The sequence below is a fragment of the Sciurus carolinensis genome, chromosome 16, assembly GCF_902686445.1.
Source record: "Sciurus carolinensis chromosome 16, mSciCar1.2, whole genome shotgun sequence".
In the NCBI taxonomy this organism is placed as follows: domain Eukaryota; kingdom Metazoa; phylum Chordata; class Mammalia; order Rodentia; family Sciuridae; genus Sciurus; species Sciurus carolinensis.
Genome location: NC_062228.1, coordinates 13904669 through 13924220, shown reverse-complemented (window position 1 = coordinate 13924220; position 19552 = coordinate 13904669). Strand labels below are relative to the sequence as shown.

Genomic DNA, 19552 nt, shown 5'->3' with positions numbered 1-19552 from the left:
GCAAAAATGGCTACTGCTCAGTTTACATGAAGACTTTTATGAGAGAAATGTGTCCTGAGGAGATGGACATCCTCCAGAGAATAGCTCTTCTACCTAGTAGTACCCTTTGTCACTGACAGTAAATAGAAACTGAATTGGTAGCCCGACATGAAATGGAGAATTAATAATTATCTGTAAATCTAGGTTGTCATCTGGATCATTTGACATCAATCTGTTTTTTATTCTCCTACTACTGGGGCATGTCCCTTGTGCAAGTGACAGAATTTGCATTTCTATTAAGCTTGAGACTTCTAAGAAATACCTTTTCTTTTCTACAAAGGGACAATTAAAGGCCTCTCACTGAGTTTTCTCATATTGTCTTATATGCAGAATATTGCTCCTTGAGTTTAGCTTGCCAATTTCTGTCTCATGGTTTTGTCTTCTAGAAATCTCAAAAGCAAATAATTTAGTTGCCATTTTTCTTAAGTGCATATATGCCTTTCAAATATTTGGTTGGAAATAGAAGACTGTTCCTGTCTTGCTCATCTGTGTAAAACTCATTTACTGTTTTTCCTTTTAAACTGTTAGCTCAAGTGACCTTATACACAAGTCCCAGCTGTGCATTAGCATTGCTTGGGGATGTGTTTGTATCTTTTGTCTAAAAATACCCAGCCGGTTGGATTCATGATCCATGAAAGCTAATTGAAACAATTTCTCTTCAAGTTTTGGCAAGCGAAGCATGCATTATAAGCATTAATATCTATAAATTGAATTGTTAATGAATCTAGACACTAATAATGAATGCAATTTTGCAGGCTTAACTAGAAACACTAAAATTATCAGGATCTGGTGCAGAATTTTCAATCATTTTTGCTTATTAAATAGCAAAGCTATGCTTTTAATAAGCTAATCATTTTTATTTGACCCCATAGGAGTAGCTCAGTTGATTAGAAACAGGTTTCTAAGTGCAAAACAACATTGTTTTTTCTCTTACTGTTTTAACCACCAAAGCACTGAAATTTTAAGATGGATATTTGATCTCACAGCCTGTGTCTTCTAAATCACATTTATTTATGCATTCAGTGCTTTCTGAAATATTTACTTATTCCATTTCTCCTCCATTATACACGGTGTCTCATTCATATATATATACTCTTAAGTTTTTAAAACAGCGTCACAGTCAGTTTAAACAAATGGTCTCATTTCATATCCAGACATTTTAAAAGATTACATTATCAAGGTAATAAAATTTTGAGCTTCATGGTTGCCTTTCTGATCTGTATTATTTTCAGAGACTTAGTAACTCCTTTGATGTTTATTTCCATTTGAAAATCATCTCATTAAACTTTTTGCATAGTGCTAGTTTAAAAAAACAGCATCTAACAGATAATGTTAAACAACAATGAAGTATTTTCCTTAGTGTTGGAACGATTCTGAGCTAGCAAGCCATACTCTTAGGGTCGCGTTTAGTACTTTTCAGTAGTTCTACACCAAATAGTTCCCAAGTGGCCTGAGAGAGTTAATGTACCTTTCTGTGTCTTTCATTTACTACCCAGGAATAACTTAAGCACTAGGGAGAGAGAAACAATAATAACTAGGAATATGTAGCTCTCTGTATATATTCTCATGGAGGTGTCTGAAATTGGAATTCAGAGTACCTTATCCAATTGTTTCTTCCCTTGCAAATCTTAAGGATATTGATACTTGTTTGGTCTTGAACTGTGGAAAACTAGCACTGAAGTGTAGATGTTGAATCTGATAGGAAATGTGGATATTTGCTTAAAAGGTAATGTTTTGGAACTTTTGTGAAAAGGTAGAGGGAAAAGATTGTTAGGATTCTTTGGTATTAAGGTTTGATAATCTATAAATACATTAGCAGGATGAAATGGGTGACCATGTCTATCATGTAGACTTACATATAGTAATGCAAGACACATGGCACTGTATTCCTGAGAAATTCTGCAAAACACAGAGACATCTCTCATTTTGGGGCAGAATTGATTTGAAAAGATTTCTTTAAAACAAATATGTTCTACTTTTTATTAGTGCCTTAGGAAAATATCCTATTGAAGAAATTAAAAGTGGTAAACAAATATGAATGTAAGAACAATTCTTACTGTAAGCATAATTCTTTTTAAAAAATTTGTTCCTTTTAGACATATATAACAGTAGAGTGTATTTTGACATATTATACATAGATGGAGTGTAACTTATTCTAATTAAGATCCCATTTCATGTGGTTGTACATGATTTGGAGTTTCACTGTGGTGTATTCATATATGAACATAGGAAAGTTATGTCCAGTTCATTCTACTGCCTTTCCTATTCCCATCCTCCCTCCCTTCCCTTCATTCCCCTTTGTCTAATCCAGTGAACTTCTACCCACACCCCTACCCCATTATGTTTAGCATCCACATATCAGAGAGAACATTCAGCTTTTGGTTTTTTTGGGATTGGCTTATTTTACTTAGCATGACAGTCTCCAGTTCCATCCATTTACCCTCAAATGCCATAATTTCATTCTTCTTTATGACTAATATTCCATTGTGTATATGTACCACATTTTCTTTATCTGTTGAAGGGCACTTATGTTGTTTCCACAGTTGTAGCTATTGTGAATTGAGTTGCTGTAAACATTGATGTGGCCATGTCACTATAGTATGCTGATTTTAAGTCTTTTGGGTATATGCCGAGGAGTGGGATAACTGGGTCAAATGGTTTCATTCCAAGTTTTCTGAGGAATCGCCACACTGCTTTCCATAGCAGTTGCACCAATTTGCAGTCCCATCAGCAATGTATGAGTGTACCTTTCCCCCCATATCCTTGCCAACATTCGTTCACTCGTATTCTTTTTTTTTTTAAGAAACTGGTGTTTATTTTCTGTAACCTCATTTCCATCTTGTTTAAGAAGTGTCCACAGGACAGCTCAAGTCCACTCCGTGGTTGTTCCTACCCACTCAGTCGCCTGAGCAGTGGGAGTGCAGACCATTCTTCAGCAGCAGGCTGGGCACTCCAGTCTTCAGTAGGGAACTGCTGGATAGGCACAGAGGGCACCTGCACACCTTCAGACCAGTCTTCAACCCCAGGGTGAGTAGTAGTAACTCAGGAGCTGGAGCAGTCCATTCACCCTGAAATTCCTCCTCGGTCACAGCTTTTTCAGCAGCAGCCTGCTCTTTTCAATCTCTTCAGGATCTCTGTAGAAATAGAGATCAGGCGTGACCTCCCACGGGTGTTCACGGGAAATGGTGTCATGCGTGTGCAGAACTTCTCGGGCCGGCATCCACCACATCAGACCCACAGAATGAGCTCCCTTATTGTTTCATGGAATGGCAATGTCCACGTAGCACAGAGGGGAGTCTGTTACACAGAGCAGTGGTGGGCAGATTGACATAAGATGCTTCTGTAAGAGGCGGGTGGTCAGCCCTGGGATCAGTAACCACCAGAAGACGTGGCTCCCGGAAGGCTGCCTGGGTCTGGTTAGTGAAGGTTCCAGGAGTGAAGCGGCAGCAATAGGAGTGGCTCCGGTGGCAGCAGCACACTTCAGCACAGCCCGCTGGCCAGTATTCCCAGAGGATATGACACTGACATCGGCAGGGTTTTCGATGGTAACAGTGGCACGAGCTGCCAGCAGAAGCTTCTCCCAGGTTCTCTTCAGATTTATGATGTATGTGCCATCACTTTTCCTTTTGTTCCATCTGGAAATCAAGGTTGGTGCCACCTAAGTGGGTTCCTGCTGCAAGGAATTTGAGGACATCCTCTTCCTTCATTTGCCGGACGAGGGCTCTGGACATTGTGACAGTTTCCCTTTAAGTTACCACGGGAATCAAGACCAATGCCGTCTGGATCCCTCCCTGGGTAGCACAGAAAGCTGTTAACTCGTATGGATTGCCATTCTGACTGGAGTGAGATGAAATCTCAGTGTAGTTTTAGTATGCATTTCTCTAATTGCTAGAGATGTTGAAATTTTTTCATATATATGTTGATTTTTCATATCTCTTCTTCTGTAAAATGCCTGTTCAGTTCCTTTGCCAACTTATTGATTGGGTTATTCTTGACCATCACCTTTAAATACTCATTTCAGTTGAAAAGTAGTAGAATTTAAGGCTTTGTAATTTAAAAAATAGCTATTCTGTACTCTTGTTATGAAATTCTAATGGTAACTAACTGATTTTATACCAAATTCTGGGTGGCATTTGGCTTAAAAAATTATAGTTAGACATAATCAAGAATTAGAATTCTTCTCCTTAGATCTTCTTTTTTATTATTTTTCAATTAATTGTACACAAATGGGGTACAACTTTCATTTCTCTGGTTGTACATGAAGTAGAGTCATACCATTTGCTGTTTGCATAATCATACATGTACATAGGGTAATGATGTTTGTCGCTATTATCTTTCCTTCCCCCCGCCCCCTCCTCACTCCTCATTTCCCCTCTACACAATCCATCCTGTCGCCATTCTTCCCTCACCCCCACCCCAATATGTATCATCATCCACTTATCAGAGAATTCATTTGGCCTTTGGTTTTTTGGGATTGGCTTATTTCACTTAGCATGATATTCTCCAATTCCATCCATTTACTTGCAAATGTCATAATTTTATTCTTCTTTATGACTGAATAATATTCCATTGTGTATGTGTGTGTGTGTGTGTGTGTGTGTGTGTATACATATATCACAGTTTCTTTATCCATTCATCTATTGAAGGCCATTTAGGTTGGTTCCACAGTCTAGCTATTGTGAATTGAGTTGCTATAAATATTGATGTGGCTGCATCATTGTAGTATGCTGATGTTAAGTCCTTTGGGTATAAACTGAGGAGTGGGATAACTGGCTCAAGTTGTTGGTCCATTCCAAGTGTTCTACTTCTCCTTAGATCTTTTGTCCTATACTATATATAGTATCTTCCTATGACTTATGTAAGACAAGAAATCAGTGAAAACTTCTACCTTGCTTATATGAGGAACCCAGCTATCCAAACATGTATCAGAATAGGTAAATTATGAGAGTTGGAAATGATGGTTACTTATTTTTAACCACTTATTCTAAGAAATTAACATAGAAGTGCCTTGGGGCATTATGTTCCTTCTGTCACATTTTCTTGCCACTGTGACCATCCATTAGCCACCTTTCTATCATGGTGCAGGCCTAACTTGGGTTCCAAGACTGTTTCAGTTACAACTTTATCTCCTCTAGAGGGGTTAATCTAATACCTTCTGATAAAACATGGAGTCCAGGTAGGCGGTTGGAGCTGGTTAACTGCTTGAGGAAGTTGCCAAGGACCCAGCTTCTTTATGGTGTGACTTTAGTTCTCCCAGTCACAAATGGTTGCTCCAGCTGCAGCCGTTATAAGAGCCTTATAAGAAGAGATTGCCTTTATGTTTATCAGGAAGGAGAAGCCCTTCTCATTTATATCTCATTGCTACACTGTCACTTGATCACCTCTAGCTGTGAGGGAATTTGTGAAGTGAGTTTTTTTAAAATTAATTTTTTTCAATTCTTTTGAAAAGCCAATACATTATCAAACTTAAAATATCCAAGTGTAAAACTCTTACTTTCACATATCTCCCTCCTTCTACTTTGGTGCCCTTTCCCCTCAATAGCTACGGATAGTTGTCTTTCTTTTTTTTTTTTTTAATCCTTCTAGAGATTCTTAAATGACTCTAAAAGCTAACTCAAATAACTCAAATATGTATTCTTTTCTCCCCCCCCCCTTTTTTTTAACCATCAATGGTTTATATGATAAGTATTTTTAACTGGTCACATACTTGTCCTGACTAAACCAAACTATCCAAGATTGTTTAATAAGAACAGCAGAGAATGGGCAAAGGAAGAAAACTTACAACATCTGCCGTGGACCATTCTGTTTGTGTTTTGATCTGAGCTGCGTCTAGTAGTATCTAGATAGCAGTGAAACTATTGATTCTATTTAGCGACTGACAAAAGCTTAAGTGTTCTTCAGAACAGATACCTGTGACTTCTGTGTATCATAGTGCCTTGTATAGAGAAGCTGATCAATAAGTGTACAAAATGGAGCTCATTATGTCTCTTCCCTGTAACTGCTCACCTTCAACTCAATTAATGAAACTACTATTTGGTAAGTTGTTCAGACAGAAACTAAGTGGCCACCCTTGATTCGAGTCTCTTCAGCCTCCAGATGACTCCTTCTCTTGTACAACACATCTGTCTATTCAGCCAGCCATTCCTATTACCTCTGCTTTCACGAGCGATTACAGTTACCTCACCTTCCCTGCCAATACCTCTGATCAGTCTGGCCACCACGGGCTCTTGCCCTTACTAAGTGCAGCAGCTCCTTCCTCATCTCCCTCCCTTCCTTCTTGCCCCTATAACTCATGTAACACACAAAGTGGTCTAAAAAACAAACCATTTCCTATATAAACTCTCTAAAGTCTTCCGATTATGATTAGATTAAAATCCAAAGACCATATGAGGCCCCGGGAGACACCTGGTGATCAGATCTTGTCTACCTGTTCATCATCCCCTACCATTCTAAGCTCTGGTTCTTGTCCTTGAAGAAAAAGCTCGTTCTTGCCTGAGTGTCACTGCATTTTCAATTCTCTTTATCCGGAACGGTCTCCCCGAGCTGTATTCAAGACTGAATTCAGGACTAGGCTTATGTGATACTCCCTCACGACTTTGTTTAATCTCCTATACAGGGCTGGGGAGATAGCTCAGCTGGTAGAGTGCTTGCTTCGCAAGCACAAGGCCCTGAGTTCTATCCCCAGTACCACCAAAAAAAAAAAAAAAAAAAAATCTCCTATACACTCTTTCCTACTAGCACTTTATCATTTCTATTCCATAACTTTATTTTGCTTATAATACTCATAACTATCTAAAAATAATTATTTGCATACTTGCTGATTTTCTGGGTTTCTCCATTAAATGTAAGTTCCATGAGTGCAGGGACTCTGGCTGTCTTATTTTTCATTTAACAATGCTTTTGAACCCTTAGCAGATCTTTTTCTCAGTGCAGGGATAAATAATAATAAATAATAAAATAAATAATAAAACAGCAATTATTTTCTTTATGGGGCTTCTATTTGGGTAAGTATGTGTGTGCATGTGCTATATAGGGAGATAGGGAATAAACAAAGATGTAAAATATGTATTCTCTTTAAGTGCTATTAAGGAAAAAAAACATGGAAAGGGGGTGAATTATCAGAGAGTTGGTGGATTTCAATTTCTGTTTGTTATTTTCACAATAAGGTTGTATAAGAAATTGCCTAAAAATCTGTAGCTTACAACACCTGATGTCTGTGGTTCTAGGGTTTTTGTAATCCAGGCTTGACTTGATTTCAGGTTATTGTTTATATTCACATATGTTCTGTGTATCTCCCAATTTTTTAACACCACTGGAATACCAAATTCTGTTATTTTTTATGGCAAAAAGATGGAGTGCAAGAGACCAGGCTTAATAGTGCAAGATATTTTAAGGCTCTGTTGAATCACCTCCACTAACTCCCAGTGAGCAAAATAGGTTGCATGGTCAAGCCAAAGTCTAGGGGCTGGGAGGAAAATTCTGGCCACTATGAGGCCATACTTGTGGACACAAAGATCCTAGGGTGGGAATATGCCAGGCTGTCTAGAGGAACAACAAGGAGGCCAGTGTAAACAGCAGCAGAGTAAAGGAGAGATCAGGGAGATTGTGGAAGATGAGGGAAGGTAGGCTTATAGAACAGCAGAATGATCCGGGCTTGTCTCAGAGTGAGGTGGCAAGCTTTAAGAGGGTTTTTGAACAGAAACATGTTTTTTTTTTTTTGGCGGTGCTGGGGATTGAACCCAGGGCCTTGTGCTTGGGAGGCAAGCACTCTACCAACTGAGCTATCTCCCCAGCCCCAGAAACATGTTTTGAGCAGAACAGGGCCTGGTAAGTTGGGGTTCCCAGTGTTTATTTGTTGAATAAATGCATGTTGATAATACTTATTCTGACTCCAATAAACCTCGCCAAATAATCCAAAAGAAAGACATTTAAAGTGTGACTGGTGTAAAATAACAAAGTTCTTAGAAACTGATTGTTATTAACAATAAAATAGAAGTGAATCCCAAGAAGGAGAGACCCTGGTAAGAAAGGTTTATGGTATTGCTTGCCAGAGTGAAAGCTAGAGGAATCTATTCAACCCAAAGAAAGGCCAATTGTGTTTGAAATTAAGCTAGTTATGTGGAAAGTAGAAGAACAAGCCTGGTGGCCATCCTTTAGGAATCTGAAAGCATTGTAGGGCTTATAAAATGATGAGAAGGAGGTGATTTTAGACAGAGGCAATTCTTTGCAAGTTGCCAAAATTATACTCTATTTATTGGAAAGAGAACTGAAGACCTCTGCATATATAACATTTAAATAGTTAGAGAACTAAAAATGTAATTGAATTGTGATAATTTTTGGCCATAATGCAAAGGAATTAGATAAAACTGAATCCTACCCAATATGTAATTTCATCACATGAAACTAAAAGAAATTTGTCAAGTAACTTACCAACCTAGGGTTTCATATCTCTTCCTGGTCCAGCAGGACTTAACAAATGTCTTCAACACAATTTTCTTCCCTCTACCTGTCTAGCTTGTCTTTGGTAACATTTTTTATTTTTTTCCAAGCAAGATTTTAAAAGAATAAAATAGTTTTGCAAAGGCATTACATATTTACTCCCTGGATTGAATATCCAAACTAGGTGGTCATGAAAAACTTTTTGAACAATAGGACAATTTTCTTTCTTAATAGCTTTTGGTTAAGATTCCTAACAAAAGTTTAACTCATTTGAAAATCACAGTTGTCTTTTCAACTCAGTTCTTGCATTACTCTGTTGTTAATCTCTCTTGACGGTCAACAGAGACAAAAATATGAATTACTTTCTTAGATGTCATAATTGTTCTTTGATTGAGTTATTTCCTTAGTTTGAAAGATAACTTTGGTTCATATTCAAACTCAGTCTGGTTTCAGTTTGTGCTTTTAAACTAGTATGTTACTGTCTCATCACATAATTATTAGACATACAAATTCTTATTCTTATTTTACAAGCATTAATTATCTATGTTATTGTCTTTTCTCATTTTTGCTTTGCTTACTCCTTCTGGGATTTTATTTTCTTCCTACTAAAGTACATCTTTAGTGTTGCTTTTAACAAAGATTGTAGACAGTAAAAGTCTGTTTTTATATGTCTGAAATTTCCCCCTCCTTTCTTATGTAATAGAATTCTAAGTTCCACATTTATATCTTTCCATATTTTGGTAATGTTTTTTATTGTTACTATTGAGAAGTCCACTGTCAATCTTATTGTCTTTCCTCTGTACTTATTGTGTTTCTTGGAAAGTAGTTTTTAGTTTTTCTTTATTTCCCTTAATGGTCTGCTATTTCATTATAATGTGGGTCTATGAATTCTTTTTAACTCTTAAATGACATTTGATGGGCCTTTGTAATCTGACAACTAGTGATTTTCTGCATTTTGGGGAGAAATCCAGCCATTATCTGTTCAAATGTTACTTCTTCAGTTTTCTCCATTCTTTTCTTCTAGAGCTTCCTGTTATGTTAGAGCTCTGTATTTTATCCTCTATATCCATTCATTGACGTCTCTTCTATCCTCCATCTTTTTACATCTATTTTGGGAGATTTTTTCTGCCCTATTTTGCAATTTACTGGTTCTTCTTTTTTTTTTTTTTTTTTGTTCAAGTGAACTATTTACCCATTTAAATGGATTTTGAGATTGTGACAGGGTTCAGCATATACTACCCTAAAATACAACCATGACATTTTCTTCAAACAGCAGAGGCAGGAGTTTCTTTCTGACATCATCCTGTTGTCAGCTCTGGTACGGCAGTGGGCTCAAGGTGGTTTATCTGTGTCGTCTTTGCTTTCAGCTATCTTTGGAAGTGGTTGTGGGTCTTGGGAAGGCAGCATCATTTGCACACCACTTGATAGATAACTTTAGTTAATAAGAAGAAAAAGGAAAAGAATTTAGTACTCCAGGGTTGTTTACTGTTTCTCTTAGTGAAACCCGATGATGAGATATTTGAAAAGATTTTTTTTTTTAGAGCTTTGTGGTCAGAAGTTTCTCCCTCTCTCCCTTCTCTTCTTTCTCCACGCACTCATGGCCTCTCTGTGTTCTCTAAAGGAGTCTGCTTCTCTCATGGAACTTCTCAGTGGAGTGAACCACCTCTTCCCCAGAACCCTGCTGACTAGATGTGCTCCACTGTCTCTTCTATCTTCTTCTTGTGGGACTTCCTCGGCCTCTTTGGGAAACTTAAGCTCTCTCCAAACTGGCTCCTCTTTTTTCTCCTTTTGCCAGCTTTGACCTTTCACCTAGTTGCCTTGAATCTTTGCTGTCCCCCTCAAGCTCCTACATTCTCCAGTGCAGTTACATTTTGAGTTTTAGTCATGTTGATGAGTGCAACTGTGTTTTAATTCATTTTCACTTATGATATTTATCCATTGTTATTAATGGAAAATTATTTTATGTGTTTTGTTAGTACAAACAATGCTGCTAAGAATGTTTTTCTATGTGTATCTGATGTACACATACAGCTAAGCTGTGTTACCTGGCAGCACACATGCCGGGTCAAAGAAGGTGGGCAGGTTCAGCTTTATTAGAAATGCCAAATTTGTTTCCTACAATGCCTATATGGGTCTTTTTTTAAATTTATTTTTATTGTAAACAAATGGTATACATGTAGTTTCTGTTTGTACATGGAATAACAGCATACCACTTGTGTAATCATACATTTACATAGGGTAATGAGGTTTGTTATTCTTTCCTCCCCCCACTTCCCACCCCTCTTTTCACTCTATACAGTTCCTCCTTCCCCCATTCTTGCCCCCCTCCCATCCCCCCATTATGTGTCATCATCCCCTTATCAGTGAGATCATTTGCCTTTTGGATTTTTGAGATTGGCTTATCTCACTTAGCATGATATTCTCCAATTTCATCCATTTGCCTGCAAATGCCATCATTTTATTATTCTTTATAGCTGAGTAATATTCCATTGTATATATATACCACAGTTTCTTTATCCATTCATCAATTGAAGGACATCTAGGTGGTTCCACAGTATGGCTATTGTGAATTGAGCAGCTATGAACATTGATGTGGCTGTATCTCTGTAATATGCTGATTTTAAGTCCTTTGGGTATAGGCCGAGGAGTGGGATAGCTGGGTCAAATGATGGGTCCATTCCAAGTTTTCTAAGGAATCTCCACACTGCTTTCCAGAGTGGCTGCACTAATTTGCAGCCCCACCAGCAATGTATGAGTGTACCTTTTTCCCCACATCCTCTCCAACACCTATTGTTGCTTGTATTCTTGATAATCACCATTCTAATTGGGGTGAGATGGAATCTTAGTGTAATTTTGATTTGCATTTCTCTTATTACTAAAGATGGTGAACACTTTTTCATATGTTTGTTGATTGCTTATAGATCTTTTTCTGTGAAGTGTCCATTCACTTCTTTAGCCCATTTGTTGATTGGATTATTTGTATTCTTGGTGTAGAGTTTTTTGAGTTCTTTATACATTCTGGAAATTAGTGCTCTATCTGAAGTATGAGTGGCAAAGATATTCTCCCACTCTGTAGGCTCTCTCTTTGCATCGCTGATAGTTTCCTTTGCTGAGAGAAAGCTTTTTAGTTTGAATCTATCCCAGTTATTGATTCTTGCTTTTATTTCTTGTGCTATGGGAGTCCTGTTAAGGAAGTCTGATCCTAAGCCAACAAGTTGAAGATTTGGACCTACTTTTTCTTCTATAAGATGCAGGGTCTCTGGTCTGATTTCAAGGTCCTTGATCCATTGTGAGTTGATTTTTGTGCAGGGTGAGAGATAGGGGTTTAGTTTCATTCTGTTGCATATGGATTTCCAGTTTTCCCAGCACCATTTGTTGAAGAGGCTATCTTTTCTCCATTGCATATTTTTGGCCCCTTTGTCTAGTACGAGAAAATTGTATTTATTTGGGTTTGTGTCCATGTCCTCTATTCTGTACCATTGATCTGCCTGTCTATTTTGGTGCCAATACCATGCTGTTTCTGTTACTATTGCTTTGTAGTATAGTTGAAGTTCTGGTATTGCGATACCCCCTGCTTCATTCTTCCTGCTAAGGATTGCTTTAGCTATTCTGAGTTTTTTATTCTTCCAGGTGAATTTCCTGATTGCTTGCTCTATTCTGTAAAGTACATCATTGGGATTTTAATTGGAATTGCATTGAATCTGTGTAGCACTTTTGGTAGTATGGCCATTTTGACAATATTAATTCTTCCTATCCAAGAACATGGGAGATCTTTCCATCTTCTAAGGTCTTCCTCAATTTCTTTCTTCAATGTTTTGTAGTTTTCATTGTAGAGATCTTTTACCTCTTTGGTTAGATTGATGCCCAAGTGTTTTATTTATTTTTTTTTTGAGGCTATTGCAAATGGAGTTGTTTTCCTCATTTCCCTTTCTGCTGTTTCATCGCTTGCATATAAAAGTGCTTTAGATTGGGGTTGGGGAGATAGCTCAGTCAGTAGAGTGCTTGCCTTGTAAGCACAAGGCCCTGAGTTCAATCCCCAGCACCCCCCCCCCAAAAAAAAAGCTTTAGATTTATGCGTGTTGATTTTATGCCTGCTATTTTGCTGAATTCATTGATGAGGTCTAGAAGTTTTCTGGAGGAGTTCTTTGGATCCTCTAGATATAGAATCATGTCATCAGCAAATAGTGACAGCTTAAGTTCCTCTTTTCCTGTCTTGTTCCCCTATATGGGGTTTTGCTTTCATTGACAATATTCTTTTTTTTTTAATATATCTTTATTTTACTTATTTATTTTTATGTGGTGCTGAGAATTGAACACAGTGCCTCACACATGCTAGTCGAGCCCTCCACCACTGAGCTTTGACATTGACAACACCTATATTTGTTGGGATTTAAAAATGTTTGTCAATCTTATAGGTCTGAAATTGTAGCTTTTGGTTTTAATTTGCAGTTATATCAGTTAGAATAGGATCGAATGTCCTTTGTAGGCTTATGATCCATTTTTTAATCCTTCTCTGAAGAGTTCTGCTAATTTTTCTATTTGTAATTTCTTACTGATTTGTGGTAGTTAAATTTGTAGATAGGAGTTCTTTTTTGAGTGTGAATGTGTGTGTATTCACAAACAATCATATGCATATACACATGCCTCAGACATCTTTTAGTTTGTGACTTGGTTTTTTTTAATTGTGCTTTGTGATCAACACAAATTACTAGTTTTAGTGTGGTCCAATTTACATTCTTCTTCTTTTTTTTTAATAGAGTTTTTGTTCTTTTGTTTTAGAAATGCTTCCCTGCTATAATATTTAAAAAGTGGTTATAAATTGTTTTCTAGAACTATTGTACATTTTTTTCTCTCATTTAGGATTGTGCTCTATTTGGCAGTGGTTTCTGTGTGTAGTGTAAGTTTTCTCTTGTTGTCAATCCCTGTGTGTTACTACCTCTGTGTCTTTATCTTGACTTTATTGATCATTAGCATTTGGAAGAGGATTTTTGGTAGGCACATCTGCTCAGACTTCATTGGCCATTCTTTGCTCTTTGCTTTTTTGTATACATTTTATAATCATTTGTCAAATTCTAGAGAATGACTGTTGACACTTTTTAATTTATAAGTTAATTTTGGGGGAAAATTTCTCTCTTTAAAATATGGATCCTTTCCATAAACATTCATTTATATCTTTTATATCTTATATCTTTTACATCTTTCTTACTGTCATTTAATGAAGTCTTATAATTTTTTTCATGAATCATTTGTACATTTTTGTATATCTAGTGCATGTACCTTTTTGGTTATTTAAATGATACTTTATTTACTTTATTATGAAATTAATGAACACACATGTGCCTATTCTCAGCCTTATAAAATATGAGCACAATGTATTATTTCCTGTTGCTGCTCTTCTTCTTCCTTTTAAGCTTTATAAACATAATTACTGTTCCCATTGTGTTCCTCTCCTGTCTTATTCTCTTCTCTCCTTCTTTCTCTAGTTTCATGAATCCAGTGTTTTCAGCTTATACTCATTTTTGTATTTCTACAACATGTTTATGTAACTGTGAGCATTATGTTTCAGAATGTGAATTGGTTGATGTCCTTTATTAAAGCAGTAGCTTTTTTGCATTAGTACAAGTAGCCTCTCAAGAAACTCTTTCTGCTTATAGTACTGGTGATTTTTATTTTTCTCCTGGGTTCTCACTAAAACATTCACCTTTTAGAACTCATGTTATTTTTATCTTTTGAGCAATCTTTATGGAGGGGAAGGTATAAAAGTTTCAAGTGAAGGGGTATAGGTGAGCCTAATCATTCACATGCCCCACTGATTTTTCTATTTTTTGTAAGCAATATGTGAGTTAATTATTTGCTACCATTGATTTTTGAGGTATTTTTGGTTTTTGCCCATCACCAGCAACTTCTTATGGATAAGACTGATAAATGGCCAATAAAAGACAGTGTAAATAATATGCGTATACCTCAGATTTCCCAAATCAAGATCATTTTAACTTCATGAAATTTTCCATTAGATTTGACACTGAATATAGAGGAGAAAGAAAAACAAGCCTTCCTACTTTTTTGTTGTATTTTTGGTGGAAACTGGAAGTAAATTGAATAATTTTCTTAATTGATTTAGAAATCTGGTGTGGCTTCTAGATGTGAATTTATTCTTTTTCAAATTGTAAACATATTCAAGTGATATTTTACCTACTTTGAACTGAATAGCAGCCTGTGTCTTGGTTTCAAAAATGACAAATGGATGCATGTTTGTTTTGTTACCTACTTCTGTAATACTATTTTACATGAATAGAGAAACTGATTATTGCCTTACCTGAAGTGTGTAGTAATTTATTTAGAAGCTAAAGAAAGAAAGGAATGGAGATTTTTTTTAAAATTTATTTTTATTGTAAACAAATGGTATACATGTTGTTTCTGTTTGTACATGGAGTAACAGCATACCATTTGCATTATCATACATTTACATAGGGTAATGTTGTTTGTTATTTTTTCCTCCCCCCCACCCCTCCCACCCCTCTTTTCCCTCTATACAGTACCTCCTTCCTCCATTCTTGCCCCCCTCCCACCCCCCATTATGTGTCATCATCCCCTTATCAGTGAGATAATTCACCTTTTGGATTTTTGAGATTGGCTTATCTCACTTAGCATGATATTCTCCAATTTCATCCATTTGCCTGCAAATGCCATCATTTTATTATTCTTTATAGCTGAGTAATATTCCATTGTATATATATACCACAGTTTCTTTATCCATTCATCAATTGAAGGACATCTAGGTGGTTCCACAGTCTGGCTATTGTGAATTAAGCAGCTATGAACATTGATGTGGCTGTATCTCTGTAGAATGCTGATTTTAAATCCTCTGGGTATAGGCTGAGGAGCTGGGTCAAATAGTGGGTCAGGAATGGAGATTTTTAAATGGAGTACTTCATAGGAATCTTCAAAAGTCAAAAGTTAAATTCCAAATACCAGTACTTCCCTCACATCATTTCTTTATATTAGTGGTGCTGTTAGAATAATTGAATCAGACAGGATTACTTATTTTGTGAGTACTTTTTAATAAGACAAATTTAGGTGCTTTATATCATGTGAACATAAATATGAAGTGACCTTTGGTAGCCTTTTATAAAATTTGGTGCTCCAAGGTTAATAGAATCTAAATTTCTACTTATTAAAATTGAAAAGATATTTAAACCACAGAAAAAAATTTATTGTTGTTTCAGGAGTAACAAAATCAGAGAGGAGAAGTTATTCTGGAAGATGAAATAGAACCTGGCTGCTTGCAGAACTATAAATAAAATTACACTGTATCTGTGGTCTACACATAGAGGGCAACCTTAATCTAAAAGCTGGAGAATTCAAATATTTTATCTGAAGGAAATATAAATATTTTACTTTACTTTCTGAAAATTTCTTTTACCTGGGTTCTTGTCAAGTGAAATACCACAATAACAAGTTCTGACAGCTAGCTCTTGTGACTGTCATATGTACGTGGTCATGAAGCAATTATTGCACCATTCCTTTTTTTCTCCATCATAGAGAGAACATCAAGCTACATGGTAGTTTGGGTGGAATCTGAAAGCTCAAAGAAAGATTCCTGAGTTTGGGCTACTGTAACAGTAAATGGGAAATCCTGTGAGCTTGTCTATCTGAAGCTAATCTTTAATCCCCTTTGATGTTTGTGTATGTGTGTCTGTCTATCTATCTATCTATCTATCTATCTATCTATCCATCCATCTATCCCAAAGGACTCCTGCCATGGTATGTCTTACACACTGTAAGGGCAAAGAGAAAAAGGCACAGAAGTTCTTTTCTTGGCTATTTTATCTAGATAAACAATGACCTGCTGCTTTAAAAGAGACTACTTATATATAAGAACAAATTTCTGACTCTAGTCCTTTTTTCTTTTGTTTCCCCCATTTCTCTCCTTATTTTATGATATTTATTACTTTTTCCTTATACTTAAAATATTTTTGATAACCTGAATAGTCATTTCTCAAAAAAAGATATACAGATGAAGAGAAATTATATGAAAAGTGCTGAACATCACAAATCAACAAGGAAATGCAAATCAAAACCACAGTGTGATACCACCTCACTCTAGTTAGAATGGCCATTATCAAAAAGACAAAAGGTAACAAGTGACTGAGAATGTAGAGACAAAGAAACCCTTACATACTGTTGATAGAAATGTAAATTAGTATAACCATGATGGAAAACAACATGGAGCTTCCTCAAAAAATTTTCTATCCATATGACCCAGCGGTTCCATTACTGGGGATATACACCAAGGAAATAAAATCAGTATATTGGAAAAATTCACACTCCCATGTTTACTACAGCACTTGGCTGGTACATTATTTAAAACTGCCAAAATATGGAATCACCCTAAGTGTCCATTAACAAATGAATAGATAATGAAATGTAGTTTATATACACAATTGAATGCTATTGGGTCATAAAAGAATGAAATTTTTTCATCTGCAAGGAAATGCATGAACCTGGAGGATATTGTGTTAAGTGAAATAAGCCAAATATAGAAAGACAAATACTGCATGATCTCACTTATATATGGATGATTTTAAAAAGTTGATATCATAAAGTAGAGAGTAAAATAGTGGTTACCACAGCCTGGGGAGGGAATGTAGAGGAGGGGATGGGGAGAGGTTGGTCAATGGATACAAAGTTACAGTTACATAGGAGGAATAAGTTCTAGTGTTCTGTTACACAAAAGGGTGACCCTAGTTAATAAAGTATATTTCAAAATAGTGAGAAGAAAGGTTTTTAAATGCACATACTACAAAGAAATGATGAATATTTGATAAATATGATGATTACCCTAATTTGATCATTATTCAATGTTTACATATATCAAACATCACGACACCCCACATGTACAACAATTGTTATGTGTCAATAATAAAATTTAAAAATAGTTTTTGAATAGAGTGTTTATACGATATTAGATTCTAAAGGACAAAACACTGAAATGTAATACTGTCTTATATATCCAAGCCACAGTTCTTCTTTCCAGAAGTAACTGTATTTATTACCTGTTTCTGGTATGTATTTCCATGGATGTATTATGCATATGTAAATATAAAAAATAAACATACATATATTGTTTAAAAAGTGCCCATTTACACATGATAATATTCTTTACATATTCTGCATCTTTTTTAGCTTAACAGCTTTTGATCATGCCACGTTACTATCTATAAAACTGCCACATATTAAAGAAGTGAAGCATGGTATTCCATTGTATAGATGTTTGTAACAGGTAACCTCATTCTGACATTTAAATTGTTTTCAAAATTTTTAGCATAAATTATATTATGTTGACTATCACTGTATAATAGTGATTATATGCATGCATTAGTGTCTGGGAACTGCAGTTTAAAATGGATGGGCATTGTATTGGTTTTCTCTGTTATTTCTGTTTTTTTATTTCAATTATTTCTTCTCAACTATATACTTTCCTTTCGTTTTCTTTTATTTAAATTTGTAAATTTTGCATTTTGTTTTACTTTACTTTTTAATATAGAAACTTAGGTTATAGATTTTAAGCCTTTCTATTTTCTAATATAAACATTGAGGGCTATAGCCTTTCCTTTAAATACTAGTTTAGCTACATTAAATTTTTTGATATGTTGTGTTTTATTATAATTTAGTTCAGTTCATTTTATAATTTTCCTGTGGTTTATTTCACCTATGTGTTATTTAGAAATGTGTTTTTTTTTTTAATTGAAAATACTTGGGGCCTTTACTTTTCTTTTTATAATTGATTTCTAATTTAACTGGGTTTTGGTCACAACACAAACATTTTATGATGTCATTTTAAATTTACTAGGACTTAATGAAAATTTATTGAGATGCACAATGAATTGGTAAGTGTTCCTTCTACACGTGAAAATAATGTGTATTCTGCAGTTTGTGGGTTTATTCCTTCATAATTTTTAATTAGGTCAAGTTGACTGTTCAGATTTTCTGTCTTTCCTTCCCTCCCTTCTCCCTCTCTTTCTCATCCTACGTAACTATAAACTTTGTGCCCTTTGACTTACATCTTCTTATTACCCTTTTCCTGCTTTCCTTGGTAACCACACTGATCTATTCTGTTTCTGTGTGTTTGTGATGTAGATGTTTTAGATGTCACATATAAGTGGGATCATAACAGCTATGAAATAGTTTTCATTCTCTTTCTGGTTTATTTCACTTGGTGTTATGTCCTTTAACATTCATATGTTACTAATGGTAAAGACTGAAATTGTGTGTGTGTGTGTGTCTCTCTCTCTCTCTCTCTCTCACACAATTTCTTTATCTCTTTATCTGTTGATGGATACTTCAGTTGTTTCCATGTCTTGGATATTGTGAATAACGTTGTAGAGAACATGGGAATGCAGATATCACAAAGTGGTGATTTTGTTTTATTTGGCTATTCTTCAAATAATATTGTACTACATCACATATAACTTTACACCCCCACCATTCTTCCTGGTTTGATCATTCATTTTGCTTTTAGTCACACTGTACACTAACTATGATGTTTAAAGAAATCAAGATACGAAAGTAAATGTATTTTATGTTCACTCACTCAGTTTTCATGTTTAATGCTCCTTATTCCTTGTATAAATTCAAGTTTATATCTGCTATTTTCTTTTGCCTGAAGAATTTCCTTTAGCATTCTCTTAATGCAGGTTTTCTGACAACAAATTCTCTAAGCTTTTGTTTGTCTGAGTTCGAAGCTCTAGAAAAATCTCTTAATCAACACTTTTGATGCTTACAGGTAAACAACCCAGCGTCCTTGCTTTCCTTATGCCACTTATTGCCTAACTCCCCATCTAGTCAAATGTTTCATTTGTAAAGTGAAAGATGACAGTAACCATTAAACAGTTTTGAAAATGACCATTTCATTAACCTTTCTAAACTACTTCACTTTGCTCTCTGTCTTCTCTTTTCATTGTGCCACTATCAAGGAGTATCAACTCGTGTCAAATTCTATGCAGATGACCTGCTTAGAAAGTCTCTAGTTTAATCAACTACGAAGATTCGGTGTAGAAGTCTTCAGCTATCT

At 35.7% G+C, this 19552-nt stretch overlaps 1 non-coding gene and 1 pseudogene across 1 annotated transcript; both read right to left on the bottom strand.

Moving 5' to 3' along the window:
* Positions 1–2905: 2905 nt before the first annotated feature.
* LOC124965995 (40S ribosomal protein SA-like) lies at positions 2906–3770 on the bottom strand (annotated as a pseudogene).
* Positions 3771–7757: 3987 nt separating this feature from the next.
* Positions 7758–7834, bottom strand: Trnag-ccc (transfer RNA glycine (anticodon CCC)). The gene has a single exon. It is a non-coding gene; the product is annotated as a tRNA-Gly (tRNA).
* Positions 7835–19552: the final 11718 nt, after the last annotated feature.